This window comes from Gordionus sp. m RMFG-2023, chromosome 3, assembly GCF_954871325.1.
Source record: "Gordionus sp. m RMFG-2023 chromosome 3, tfGorSpeb1-WG-v2, whole genome shotgun sequence".
In the NCBI taxonomy this organism is placed as follows: Eukaryota; Metazoa; Nematomorpha; class Gordioida; order Chordodea; family Parachordodidae; genus Gordionus; species Gordionus sp. m RMFG-2023.
In genome coordinates, this window is record NC_088777.1 from 33,068,049 (window position 1) to 33,084,722 (window position 16,674).

At 24.2% G+C, this 16,674-nt stretch overlaps 1 protein-coding gene across 1 annotated transcript in view; it reads left to right on the plus strand.

Moving 5' to 3' along the window:
• Positions 1–16,674, plus strand: part of LOC135927446 (zinc finger MYM-type protein 1-like) — a 279,857-nt gene that overhangs the window by 48,250 nt on the left and 214,933 nt on the right. The window lies entirely within an intron of this gene.

The window sequence follows — 16,674 nt, forward strand, 5'->3', positions numbered from 1 at the left end:
TAATATGTTAATTTTTTCCTAAATTAAGTTATTAACATGATATTTTATATATTGTCAATTTATAAATACTAATTTTTTGTATATTAAATTAATATATATGGCCATTAGATAAACTCTATCTTCTTTAAATATTATCAATAAAATACTAGTATTTTGTTTACTTTGTGTATTTTTAATTAAATATAATATATAATATTAATTTTTTAAATATATTATAAAAATGATTTATACAAAATTACTTATAGAGCAATAAATATGTCATTACTATTTTCACAATTGTTATGGACTAATGCGCCTAATATAATACGAATCATTTTTAGATCCTAAACATGGTATTTATATATTTTCAATTTATAAATATGATTTTTGTAAATTTAATTTTAAAGCATGGCAAACAATATATCTTTCTTTCTTATAAAAATTCATTCATAGTAAATAAGGGTTTTTTTAATTATTTATATTTTAAATAATAACTTTCCTATGTCCCTATTAAACTAATAGGCTTTAGATTTTTTATTTTTAGTGTTAAAGTCTTCTTTATATATAAATAAATGATTTATTTTAAGTATTTATACATTGCATATACAGATTGGTCATTTATATTTGTACTGAATAATATACCTATCTATAATATATATAAAAGCCTTGTCACACTGTGGCAGTCACACTTTCACAATTTATAATATATAAAAAATAATATTTTTCGAACCGAAAACGTAAAAAACATTTAAGCATTTTTGGATAGAGAATTTAATTCTGAGTTCAATGATATAAAAATACTTAAAATTACGTTAAAATGTTAGCTTTTATCCTTTGTTAGTTTTCGCGACAAAAAAAAAATTTCTTCGAACCGGAAACGTAAAAAAATACATCTAAGCATTTTTGGATAAAGAATTTAATTCTGAGTTCAATGATATAAAAATACTTAAAATTACGTTAGAAATGTTAGTCCTTTCCCTTTGTTAGTTTTCGCGACAAAAAAAATATTTTTCGAACCGGAAACTAAAAAACATCTAAGCATTTTTGGATAAAGAATTTAATTATGAGTTCAATGATATAAAAATACTTAAAATTACGTTAAAAATGTTAGCCTTTTCCCTTTGTTAGTTTTCGCGACAAAAAATAATTTTCGAACCGCATAGGTAAAAAAAATACATCTAAGCATTTTTTATAGAGAATGTAATTCTGAGTTCAATGATATGAAAATACTTAAAATTGTCCTATCTGGGGATGTTGACGCGATGCATATATTGTTTATTTATAAGTGGTATAGTTATCTCTGTAATATATTAGTGTCTCGCCGTCGTTTATTTATATAAAAATAGTTATTATTTTTTTTTTATAATATTATTTTGCAATGTTATTTTTTTTAGAAAAAATAAGGGTAGGTCTATAAGTCGAAAGGCCGCAAGGTCTAAAAGTCGAAAGGCTGCATGATACGAAAGGCTAAAAAATAATATTGAAAATAAAAATAACAAAGAAAATGATTAATGTGTAATTTGATTGATTTATTGCTTTTTTTACGAGAAAAATATTATAATAACATTACATTATAATATATTAAAAAAATGGATAAGATCTTTTCAATTTTTTTATTAATTCTTTGAAATAAATTACGGTTTTAATTTTATTTAATTTTATTAATTTTTAATTTATATTTTTAATTAAATTATATTTATTTATTTAAAAAAAATGGAATATAATATATTAAAAAAATGGAAATTTTAAGATCTTTTCAATTTTTTTATTAATTCTTTGAAATAAATTGCGGTTTTATATTTATTTTTATTTAATTTTTATTTTTAATTAAATTATATTTGGTTATTTTAAAAAAATGGATTATAATATTTCAATTTTTTTATTAATTCTTTGAAATAAATTGCGATTATAATTTTATTTAATTTCATTAATTTTTAATTTATATTTTTAATTAAATTATTTGGTTATTTTAAAATAATGGAATTTTTAAAATTATATGTATATTCTATTTAAGTTTTTTTTCAAAACTAAATTGATAGTAAGTATAACGATATTGTAAGTACTGGATTAGGGAAAAGGCTAACATCTTATATGCAATTTTGAATATTTTTATATCATTCTACTCAGAATTAAATTTCCTATCTAAATATGCTTTGATGTATTTTTTTACGTTATTGGTTCAAAAAATAAATTTAAAAAATTTTTTTGTGGTAAAAACGTTGGAAGGGAAAAGGCTAACATCTTATATGCAATTTTGAATATTTTTATATCATTCTACTCAGAATTAAATTTCCTATCCAATTATGCTTAGATGTATTTTTTTACGTTTCCGGTTCAAAAAATAATTTGTCGCGAAAACGTTCGAAGGGAAAAGGCTAACATCTTAAGTTTAATTTTATAAATTTTTATATCATTGAACTCAGAATTAAATTTCCTATCTAAATAAGCTTTGATGTATTTTTTTACGTTATTGGTTCAAAAAATAAATTTTAAAAATTTTTTTGTGGTAAAAACGTTGGAAGGGAAAAGGCTAACATCTTATATGCAATTTTGAATATTTTTATATCATTCTACTCAGAATTAAATTTCCTATCCAATTATGCTTAGATGTATTTTTTTACGTTTCCGGTTCAAAAAATAACATTTTTGTCGCAAAATTTATCCTAATTTTGCAGATAACATGTTAGAAATTATTAATCAAATTCATACCCACCCCTTTATCCAGGTAATTATACATGATAAAGATATAAACTTAAGATGTTAGCCTTTTCCCTTCGAACGTTTTCGCGACAAAAATGTTATTTTTTGAACCGGTAACGTAAAAAAATACATCTAAGCATAATTGGATAGGAAATTTAATTCTGAGTAGAATGATATAAAAATATTCAAAATTGCATATAAGATGTTAGCCTTTTCCCTTCCAACGTTTTTACCACAAAAAAATTTTTAAAATTTATTTTTTGAACCGATAACGTAAAAAATTACATCAAAGCATATTTAGATAGGAAATTTAATTCTGAGTTCAATGATATAAAAATTTATAAAATAAAACTTAAGATGTTAGCCTTTTCCCTTCGAACGTTTTCGCGACAAAAATGTTATTTTTTGAACCGGAAACGTAAAAAAGTACATCTAAGCATAATTGGATAGGAAATTTAATTCTGAGTAGAATGATATAAAAATATTCAAAATTGCATATAAGATGTTAGCCTTTTCCCTTCCAACGTTTTTACCACAAATAAATTTTTAAAATTTATTTTTTGAACCAATAACGTAAAAAAATACATCAAAGCATATTTAGATAGGAAATTTAATTCTGAGTTCAATGATATAAAAATTTATAAAATTAAACTTAAGATGTTAGCCTTTTCCTTTCGAACGTTTTCGCGACAAAAATGTTATTTTTTGAACCGGAAACGTAAAAAAATACATCTAAGCATAATTGGATAGGAAATTTAATTCTTAGTAGAATGATATAAAAATATTCAAAATTGGATATAAGATGTTAGCCTTTTCCCTTCCAACGTTTTTACCACAAAAATTTTAAAATTTATTTTTGAACCGATAACGTAAATACATCAAAGCATATTTGATAGAAATTAATTCTAGTTCAATGATAAAAATTTATAAAATAAACTAAGATGTTAGCCTTTTCCTTCGAACGTTTCCGCAAAAATGTATTTTTGAACCGATAAAAAAATACATCTAAGCATAATTGGATAGGAAATATAATTCTGAGTAGAATGATATAAAAATATTCAAAATTGCATATAAGATGTTAGCCTTTTCCCTTCCAACGTTTTTACCACAAAAAAATTATTAAAATTTATTTTTTGAACCGATAACGTAAAAAATTACATCAAAGCATATTTAGATAGGAAATTTAATTCTGAGTTCAATGATATAAAAATTTATAAAATTAAACTAAAGATGTTAGCCTTTTCCCTTCGAACGTTTTCGCGACAAAAATGTTATTTTTTGAACCGGAAACGTAAAAAAATACATCTAAGCATAATTGGATAGGAAATTTAATTCTGAGTAGAATGATATAAAAATATTCAAAATTGCATATAAGATGTTAGCCTTTTCCCTTCCAACGTTTTTACCACAAAAAAATTATTAAAATTTATTTTTTGAACCGATAACGTAAAAAATTACATCAAAGCATATTTAGATAGGAAATTTAATTCTGAGTTCAATGATATAAAAATTTATAAAATTAAACTAAAGATGTTAGCCTTTTCCCTTCGAACGTTTTCGCGACAAAAATGTTATTTTTTGAACCGGAAACGTAAAAAAATACATCTAAGCATAATTGGATAGGAAATTTAATTCTGAGTAGAATGATATAAAAATATTCAAAATTGCATATAAGATGTTAGCCTTTTCCCTTCCAACGTTTTTACCACAAAAAAATTATTAAAATTTATTTTTTGAACCGATAACGTAAAAAATTACATCAAAGCATATTTAGATAGGAAATTTAATTCTGAGTTCAATGATATAAAAATTTATAAAATTAAGCTTAAGATGTTAGCCTTTTCCCTTCGAACGTTTTCGCGACAAAAATGTTATTTTTTGAACCGGATAACGTAAAAAAATACATCTAAGCATAATTGGATAGGAAATCTAATTCTGAGTAGAATGATATAAAAATAGTCAAAATTGCATATAAGATGTTAGCCTTTTCCCTTCCAACGTTTTTACCACAAAAAAATTATTAAAATTTATTATTTGAACCGATAACGTAAAAAATTACATCAAAGTATATTTAGATAGGAAATTTAATTCTGAGTTCAATGATATAAAAATTTATAAAATTAAACTTAAAGATGTTAGCCTTTTCCCTTCGAACGTTTTCGCGACAAAAATGTTATTTTTTGAACCGGAAACGTAAAAAATACATCTAAGCATAATTGGATAGGAAATCTAATTCTGAGTAGAATGATATAAAAATATTCAAAATTGCATATAAGATGTTAGCCTTTTCCCTTCCAACGTTTTTACCACAAAAAAATTATTAAAATTTATTTTTTGAACCGATAACGTAAAAAATTACATCAAAGCATATTTAGATAGGAAATTTAATTCTGAGTTCAATGATATAAAAATTTATAAAATTAAACTAAAGATGTTAGCCTTTTCCCTTCGAACGTTTTCGCGACAAAAATGTTATTTTTTGAACCGGAAACGTAAAAAAATACATCTAAGCATAATTGGATAGGAAATTTAATTCTGAGTAGAATGATATAAAAATATTCAAAATTGCATATAAGATGTTAGCCTTTTCCCTTCCAACGTTTTTACCACAAATAAATTATTAAAATTTATTTTTTGAACCGATAACGTAAAAAATTACATCAAAGCATATTTAGATAGGAAATTTAATTCTGAGTTCAATGATATAAAAATTTATAAAATTAAACTTAAGATGTTAGCCTTTTCCCTTCGAACGTTTTCGCGACAAAAATGTTATTTTTTGAACCGGAAACGTAAAAAAATACATCTAAACATAATTGGATAAGAAATTTAATTCTGAGTAGAATGATATAAAAATATTCAAAATTGCATATAAGATGTTAGCCTTTTCCCTAATCCAGTACTCACAATATCATTATACTTACTATCAATTTAGTTTTGAAAAAAAACTTAAATAGAATATACATATAATTTTAAAAATTCCATTATTTTAAAATAACCAAATATAATTTAATTAAAAATATAAATTAAAAATTAATGAAATTAAATAAAATTATAATCGCAATTTATTTCAAAGAATTAATAAAAAAATTGAAATATTATAATCCATTTTTTTAAAATAACCAAATATAATTTAATTAAAAATAAAAATTAAAAAAAAATAAAAATAAAACCGCAATTTATTTCAAAGAATTAATAAAAAGTTTGAAAAGATCTTAAAATTTCCATTTTTTTAATATATTATATTCCATTTTTTTTAAATAAATAAATATAATTTAATTAAAAATATAAATTAAAAATTAATAAAATTAAATAAAATTAAAACCGCAATTTATTTCAAAGAATGAATAAAAAAATTGAAAAGATCTTAAAATTTCCATTTTTTTAATATATTATAATGTAATATTATTATAATATTTTTCTCGTAAAAAAAGCAATAAATCAATCAAATTACACATTAATCATTTTCTTTGTTATTTTTATTTTCAATATTATTTTTTAGCCTTTCGTATCATGCAGCCTTTCGACTTTTAGACCTTGCGAAAAAATAATGTTTATTTTTTTTTAATATAATATAAATAGTGTAGAAAAAAAATAATAGAGGATTTGAATATTATTGAGTTTTTTTTTGTTTAATTTATTTTTTTTTAGTAAAAAAAAACAAATTTGTTTTAAAAAATTAATTAATTACTTAATAAAGTTTGTTTTTCTCCTTGTGATAAAAGTATATTTAAAAAAGAAAAAGATTCGATTAATCTTGTTAGGTACAAAAGAAAAAGAAATTGAAAATTTAAATTGATAATATAAAGCTTATCGTTTTCGTTCCGAACCCCTGTCCCCTATAAACTTTCCGTTTGTCAGTCTTTTTGATAAAAATTACGTTAAAAATGTTATCCTTTTACCTTTGTTAGTTTTCATGACAAAAAAAATATTTTTCAAACCGCATAGGTAAAAAAAATACATTTAAGCATTTTCTATAGAGAATTTAATTCTGAGTTCAATGATATAAAAATACTTAAAATTACGTTAAAAATGGGGTGGGTCTATTTATCGCTCGGCTAGAAAATATCGCTCGGCTAACCACATAATAAATCATTTATTACTAAATATCGCTCGGCTAGTAAATGTCGCTCGACAAACCACATGATAAATTATTTATTACTAAATATCGCTCGACTGGGAAATATCGCTCGGCTAACCACATAATAAATCATTTATTACAAAATATCGCTCGATTGGGAAATGTGGCTCGGTTAACCACATAATAAATCATTTATTACTGGCTAGTAAATATCGCTCGATTGGGAAATGTGGCTCGGTTAACCACATTATAAATCATTTATTATTTAAATTACGCTCGGCTAATTACATAATAAATTTTTTATTACTAAATATCGCTCGGCTTATATTTATGTACTAAATTTCCAAACATTTTCCAGTGGGTTTTCACTTTCCTAATATTAATTAAGAATTAATTAGTTTATAAATAAGATAAAGGTTTGGACAGGTGTAAAAAATTATCTATTAGATATTTTAGCTTCAATACTTTTATAAAATTAAAATTGCTCATAACATATTTTATTTATTAAAGTAAAAGAAATAATATTCTATCCGCTAGATGGCGTCTTTAAATTTTTTATTATAAAATTTAAAAATAATATTTTTGAATGTGTTTAATAAATTTCGCCATATTCTATTAAATATTTTTAATTTTTTTATTATAAAATATAAAAAATTATTTTTGAATGTGTTTAATAAATTTCGCCATATTCTATTAAATATTTTTAATTTTTTTATTATAAAATATAAAAAATTATTTTTGAATGTGTTTAATAAATTTCGCCATATTCTATTAAATATTTTTAATTTTTTTATTATAAAATATAAAAATTATATTTTTGAATGCGTTTAATAAATTTTGCCTTATTGTATTAAGAAATTATATAGGATAATCATAATTATCCAATATTTCTAGAATATCGAATATATTTCATCAATATATATCAGAGTTGTAAACCCCCCTTCTAAAAAAATGGGTTCGGGTGAGAGTTCAGTGAAAAATCTCTGAATCCGGTTCAGGGTAGTATAGTTAAATAGTCGAGTTTTATTGACCCTGAACTCGAGCCGTAGTCGTAAAAAACGGCTCAGACTAGTGCGGCTCAATAAGCCGTTTGAGCCGATTCTATATTTAAAAATATTTTATATATTAACAAATTTATAAAGAATTATACAAACTATTATTTTATATATATGATCCCCAGAGTTGTTAAAATACACTTTTTAAATGGATCTAGATGCAAATACACCCATTTTTTAAGTTTTAAATTAAATATAGGGGAAAATAAATCCTTGAAAAAAAACCGGAAAAAAATTCCCAAATAATTTTTGTTTAAATTTTCAAAAATAATTCTGCCGCTAAAATAACGGAAATATTTCTAAAAAATTATATTCAGTATTTTCTGAAAGTTGAGTATTTATTCTCGACGTTTGAGGATTTTTTTTAGCATTATTTCTGTTTTACTTCTAAGCGATATAGGGCAATCTCAAAATATGAGAATTGATAAATCGGTTGGTAGCTTTGATACTTTATAATTTAGTAGATAACATAAAAAGTATAGATTTGTGACATCTTGGAAAGAAAACATGATAGATTTTTATAGAAATAGATGAAAATTATGATTTCAACTTTTGAAAAAAAAGATGGAAACAAATAATATTTTTATTATTTAATTTCTTTTGGGGAAAAAAAGGAAAGGGAGGGAAATACAATTGAAAGTTATGCTATTATGAGAAAAAAAAATATGTAAAAAACGGAAGTTATTAATATTAAAAAAAATAAAACTCAAATTTTAAGATGCCAGCCAGGCGGCAAAAGGATTCAAAAAGTATTAATAGTTAAAAATTAAAATAACATAATATCAATCACAATTCACTTCAAAATAATCATTTATTACACATCATAAATTTTTTTTTCGAATTCATATTCACAATCACAATTCACTTCAAAATATAATCATTTATTTATTACATATCAATTTTTTTTCGAATTCATATTCACAATGGAGGATGCTATATTAAGGTTAATATTCATTTACTCTTCATATTTTCTTTACCTATAAAATGATTCACAAAATATAGTCAATTATTTTATTATGGTTTTTAATTTTTATTCAAATAAAGATACATAGGTTGTTACATGCTGTGACCCTATTAAAAAAGGGTTCGAGTTTATTTGCAAAAAATATCTGAACCAGGTTGGGATTCAGGTTCGGTGCCCAGAAAAAACTTAATTTAGTTAAAATAACAGATACAAATTTTTTATTAAAATTAATCTTATATTTAGTTTAAGAATTCACCGTAAAAATATTTATCATTTGGAGTTCTGGTGACCATCATTTAAAAAAACAATATGGAACTATATAATATCATTCTAGGGCCATAATTTAATAAAATTTGACAAATCGCTGTTTTTATTAGGAAATTAGACTGGTAGGGTAGTTTTTGAATTGTTTTAAAAAAATATTAATATAAATATTAATTTTACCCAATGTTGTGTGCCGACTCTGAATATTCGCACAAGGGTTCAGACAGCACTCACATTTTCATACATCCAAATTGGAAATCAAAGATTTTGGCAATTTTATTTGATATCAAGAAATTTTATTTGATATCAAGAAATTTTATTTAGTCAATTTTGATAAAACCTTGATATGGTTACATTTTATAAAAATCTTATTTGATTTAGGGTTATCTTCGTTCTTTTTATTTACTCAAGATTCATCACTTGAAAAAAAATTAATTTTTTCTATTTTTGCAGATTAAAAAGAGATCCAGCTATGGCCTTAATAGAAAAAAATAAATTAAGAGAGCCACAACCAATAACGTTAAAGAAAATATCAAAAGATTCTATAAGTGAAAAAATTATACAAATGGCGCAATCTCCAATCTTAGAAAATTATATTCCGCAGGAAATTGAATCTGTTGGTAATTGCTTTTACCGGGCGGTTTCAATGTCGTTATATAAACCACAAACACTTCATATTTTTTTAAGACTGATAACGGCAATAGAAATAATTATAAATCCTCAATATTATGATAAAAACCATCCTGATTTTTTCCAAAACTATAAAATTAATCCAAATATATGGGTGAATGAGTATTATGAGATACTCGATTCGGCTCTAAATATAAATGTTTGGGCTGAGCAAATTCATATATGCGCATTAAGTGCTGCTCTTGGCAAACCAATGCCCATCAAATTCATTAAAAGCTTTTACCGATATCCTTTATGGCAGGGGTGTAAGCCAGAGTTTAAAGCCTCATATTTTAATCATGTGGACATCTATCATATGTCCAAATGATATATTTAATATTAGAATCAATCACTTTGTATCTCTCATACCAAATAATTATATTAATACATTAACAAAAAAACCCCAACTGTCCAACAATATCATAAAAGATTTATCATTTTCGATAGAAAATATTCTAAAAAAACCATGTAGCGAAGATATCCGATTAAAATCTTTACCTTTTTTTTTAAACAATATTATAGCCGAAGGAGGTCATCCAAACTATGGGTTTTTTTAAACATTGTAAAATCCATAAAAATTTTGCTTTCTCCCAATAATATATTGCGCGAAATACCTTTAGGTATAAAATATAATATGTATTTTTTAATTTCTAATAATAATTTTACAAATTATAAGAATAAAAATTTATATATAGATGATTGTGGGCCATGGACAGGCTCAAAATCAAGCTCAAGAAAATTATATTATAATATATATAATGATATTGTTCAAGGTCCGTATATTTTTAAAGATGGCCTATTTAGGCAGGACACTCATCTAGGTGGTTCTAGAATTTTTAAAAAAATAGAACCTCAACATTTAACCAAAAATATAATTGTTCTTTATAAATACTATAGTATTTTAAAGAGAAGTAAAGAGTATAAACGCCGAATTTTAAAAATTAATTTTATTGAGAAGCCTAATTACGATTTCAAAGATATATATTTAGTTGAATATATAGGACAATGGCCAGGTCCCGCTTGCCATGGAAGTTCCAAAAAGATTGTAAATCCTTATGTACGGACTTCAAATCAGTTATTATCAAACATTAGAAATCAAATAAAGGACAATCAAACATGTCGCAATATTTATAATAATTATATATTTCAAAAAGACCCAATTAAACCAAAAAATTTAAAACAAATTTATAACTTAAATTATAAACTTAAAAAAGATACAAAAGTACCTCTAAATTTTGCGATTAATATTTTACAAATTACTAATGATCTACATATTTCGCCATTTATCCAATCAATAATTCACATCAAAGAGAAAACACCATCGATAATTTGTTATACTCATTTTATTATTAAAACTATTAAGTTTTTGTCAAACCAATCTGACTTCTGTATATTAGGCGTTGATAAAACATTTAATTTGGGTGATATACCTAACTGCTATAGTATTTAAACATATAGCAGTTAAGAGATATAAAACAGATGAATCCCCTATATATTTAGGACCAATATATTTGCATGGAGATTCTGATATGACCACTTATCATACTTTTTTCTCTCATTTGCATTCTGTATTTTTAAAAAATAAAATAAATATTAAAAATATCATATTTGGTAGTGACCAAGAAAAGGCTATAGTAAAACCTATTCAGGAAATATTTAAATTTAATACTCATTTAATATGCACACGTCATTTAAAAGACAATATAAGAAAATATTTGTCGGAAAAACAAGGTGTAAATGCTGTTATGTCTAAAAAAATTATACAGGATATTTTTTCTTTTAATGGGATTTTATTTTCTCGGAATGACCAAATATATAATGAAAAATTAAACGATTTATACAATTATTGTAATAATGAAAATTTAAATATTTAGTAATTTATGAACATGTTTACATTCCCCTAAAAAATAAAATAATAAATTGTTTATGGACAAATAACAACTGCGAATCTATGAACCATGTTTTAAAATCATATATAAACTGGAAACAACGTCCTTTAAAAGAATTAATCGAAAAAATTAAGGATATCACAATGTTACAAGAAAAAGAATTTAAAAGATCCTTCTCAGGAAAAGGAGAATATTTTTTAAATAATGAATATCGCAATTATTTAATACCCGAATCGATAGATTGTCATGATACATTAAATAATTTACTTAATAGTCAAAGCAAAGATAAATTACATTCATTAGATAAAACTTTATCTGTTTTAAAACCAAAAGGCTCAAAAAAACCACATCAGCGACGTAGAATTAAAGCAGAAAGGACTCGATAAAATATTTTTTATAAATTTTAATTCCTTATTTTTCCCCAATTTTCCCCTGCTCATAATCTATTTCATCAATATATATAATTTTATTATCCTAAATGTATATTTAAATCTTCTCTGCCGAACAAATTATATTTTATGAACGCAATTATATTATAATAACATTATATATCAATTTGGTAAAAATAATTATGATTTATATATGAATGAATAAAATGAATTACCATCGTTATTAATTTATCTGATTAATAAAAATTGCAAAATTTAAAAAAGACTACTAATTTTTTACCAAAATATAGATAATGCTATAAAAAAATCATAAATATTTTAGTCATCATGATAGAATATGGCGAAATTTATTAAACACATTCAAAAATATTATTTTTAAATTTTATAATAAAAAATTTAAAGACGCCATCTAGCGGATAGAATATTATTTCTTTTACTTTAATAAATAAAATATGTTATGAGCAATTTTAATTTTATAAAAGTATTGAAGCTAAAATATCTAATAGATAATTTTTTACACCTGTCCAAACCTTTATCTTATTTATAAACTAATTAATTCTCAATTAATATTAGGAAAGTGAAAACCCACTGGAAAATGTTTGGAAATTTAATACATAAATATAAGCCGAGCGATATTTAGTAATAAAAAATTTATTATGTAATTAGCCGAGCGTAATTTAAATAATAAATGATTTATTATGTGGTTAACCGAGCCACATTTCCCAATCGAGCGATATTTAGTAATAAATGATTTATTATGTGGTTAGCCGAGCGATATTTCCCAGTCGAGCGATATTTAGTAATAAATAATTTATTATGTGGTTAGCCGAGCGATATTTCCCAGTCGAGCGATATTTAGTAATAAATAATTTATTATGTGGTTAGCCGAGCGATATTTCCCAGTCGAGCGATATTTAGTAATAAATAATTTATCATGTGGTTTGTCGAGCGACATTTACTAGCCGAGCGATATTTAGTAATAAATGATTTATTATGTGGTTAGCCGAGCGATATTTTCTAGCCGAGCGATAAATAGACCCACCGGTAAAAAAATACATTTAAGCATTTTCTATAGAGAATTTAATTCTGAGTTCAATGATATAAAAATACTTAAAATTACGTTAAAAATGTTATCCTTTTACCTTTGTTAGTCATGACAAAAAAATATTTTTCAAAAAAAATTTACCATTTAATTTATATTTGTTAATTACTTCGTAATCTAGTACTTACAATATCTTTATACTTACTAATTTCGTTTTGAAAAAAACACTTAAAAATTCGAAATTCCATTTTTTTTAAATTGTTGTATTCATAACGAAATATAATTTAATCAAAATTTTAATTTAAAAATTAATATAATTAAATTTAATTTAAACCCCAAATATTACAAAGAATTAATAAAAAAATTGAAAAGATCTTAAAATTTCCAATTTTTTAATATATTATATTATAATGTTATTATAATATTTTTCTCGTAAAGAAAGCAATAAATCAATCAAAATTCTCATTAAACATTTTCTTTCAATATTATGTTTTAGCCTTTCGTATCATGCAACCTTTCGACTTATAGACCTTGCGTGAGGGGAATAATTTTATTTTTTTGGAAATACTTACCTAGGCGAGGGGGGGGGGGGGGTATATTTTTATTTTACTTTTTCCAACTTAAGGAAAAAAGATATTAATTTTTAGAATATACTCATGTAAAAAAGATTAATTTTTAGAATGTAGGGGAGACCATATTTTTATATAGATTTTTGTATTGTAATTGTAAAATTTTAATTCATGGTTTATATTAAAGATCAGGACAATATCTCAGGTAAAAAATAGTTTGGAGTTCATAAATAGGGGTTTTTTTTAAACAAATATATTATTATATATCTTAATCCTCAAAATTAACCTCTTAATTAGCCAATCGATTATGTCTAACACTATTCTTGAAGATTATAATTTTCTATATTTAAATCAGGAAAGAGCTCAGGCAATAATAAATAAGATAAATTCCATACATAACGTTTTTTTCAAACGGTTTTTGGGTAATGTTACGAGGAAGAATCTTTTATTTGCAAACAAAGGATAATAATTTTAGGAATTTCGATTAAGCTCATGTAATCAAAATTTCCGTTAAATAGAGTTTAAAATTTCTGAACTTAAATTAAACCCTAATTTGGCAATCTTGCAGATATTTTTCTCTTAATATTGTACAAAAGTTAAAAATAAAATGTTAAGATCTAAACATGCCCATTAAGAGAAATCCGATGGTCAAAAATTTTATACGAGTAACCATATTTATTTTTTACCCCCGCTCCCAAGTCAAATTTATATACACCATATTAAGGTAAAACTATACTTATTTGATACCCATCCATCATATCAATATTTGGTGCTGATAAAATTAATCCTAACCTACGTAGTAATTGTCATAGAGGTGGCTCTTGGTTTGCTAATTATTTAATAGTTCTAATTAGCTATCGATTGATGCCTCTAATAATAATATATTTATATACCTTAATAAGCTCAAGAAAAAACAACTTGAAATATATTGGTTATGCTTGGGGTTTGTGCTCATTGCTAGTTTAGTCGATTTTTAGACTCAAGCCACGGATCTGGGTTTTACACAATTAACCATTAAATAACACTAAGCAATTGAGTTCATAAAATTCAATAAACTATTTATTGAGTTCACGACTCAAGTTCAAAACTCGAGTCGTAAAAATGAGTCGACTAATTGACTCAAAACTTGATTTGAGTCGTAGTTAAGCCGACTCGTTTGATAACTCTTATTTCGTTTGATACTCGCCATTTCGTCGCACCTACCATTATTCAATTTTATACTTGCAGATTATTGTGAATTACTCAGTTAAAGAAAAGAAATTCAATAAAAAATTTACATGGCTCTCTATTTTTATCGTATCGAAAGAAAAATTCAGAGTATGATATTTTTATAATTTAAATAAATTTATATATTTATTCTTAAGGATCCTACCTTTTTTGAAACTTGCCATTTCATCGCACCTACCTATCATTTTTCCCTTTTATTCCTGCGGATTCTTTTGCATTACTAGTAAAAAAAAAGAAAGGCAATAAAAAAATACTATACATTGTTTTCTATTTTTATCGTATCGAAAGAATACGTAGTATGATATTTTTATAATTTAAATAAATTTATATATCTATTCTTAAAGATCTTTAATTTTTAATGCTTACTATTTTGTCGTGCTAAACAATATACCCTTTTATCTCCGATTATTCTTAAGAATCCTACCTTTTTTGAAACTTGCCATTTCATCGTACGTACCAGTATTCCTTTTCATTCCTGTGGATTATTTTGTATTACTCAATTAAAAAACAAAATTCAGTAAAAAACTATGCATGGTTCACTATTTTATCGTAATGAAAGAGCAATATATTGTACGATATTTTTATAATTCAAATAAACTTGTATATCTATTATTAAAGATCCTTATTTTTTAAAGCTAACCATTTTATTCTAAGAATGTGCTATTTTATCCCTTATGATTATTCTTAAGGATCCTATCTTTTTAAAGCTATCCATTTGTCGAGCCGGACAATATGCTTTTACATCCCTGATGATTATTTGTTTAGCTTACAAAAAAATATACAAGGTATATTGTTTTTATTATTTAATTAAATTTATATATCTATTCTTAAGGATCCTACCTTTTTAAAACTTAGCATTTCGTCGCACCTACCATATTCACAAAAACTATATCTTCGTTATTTTATTATAATCAGATCGAGATAATAATTAGCATTATATATTTATAATTTATATAAAACTATATATATTTTTAATCCTATTTTTTGTAAAGCTGGCCATTTCGTTGCTCCTAACATTATTCCCCTTCATTTCAGCCCTCTATCTATATTATATTTTTATTTAAAATCTTATAGCTCATGATTTGTGATCCATCGCCATTTATTACTCAACACTATTTATGATTCATAGAAATTTCTGATTACGCATTATTTGCGATTCTCAGGTAACCCCCCCCCCCCCACCGACAAAAGGCAGGACTTGGCATAGCCCTTATATAATTAAATAGGCGAATTTCATTGATAATCCTTTTTGGTGGAAAAGCGATATTTGGGAATTATCCTGGGAATGGTGGTGGGAAAAGAGGAAAATATTTAATCAATAATCTTTCTATGAAATGGTAAATCATAAGGAGATGAAAGAAATTTGGTTGGAAATCTTTACGAAGGAAGACTTGCGAAAAAATTGGAGACAGAAGTTATTTATATACTGAATTATATTTAATCGTGTATTACGGAATTATTTTTAAATATTTGTAGAACGCGTTTCTATTTGTATATAGTGTTGCGTAATCGGTTAATTTTAGCCGACTATAAAACGGCTTAGCCGAGCGAGATTTTAAGTGAATAAATCGGCTAATCCTAATTAGGCTAAGCCTAAAATTCGACTAAGCCGAATTATTTAGCCTAAAAATCGGCTAAGCCTAAAAAGCGGCTATGCCTAAAAATCGGCCAAGCCTAAAAATTAGCTAAGCCTTAAAATGGGCTAAGCCTAAAAATTGGCTAAAATAAATCAGTCAAAAATTCTGCATCGATGCCTAGCATTAATTATTATTTATTTATTTTAGTAAAATAATTTATTTTATTTATATTTAATGTAAATATTTATTATCAACAAATAAACATGATA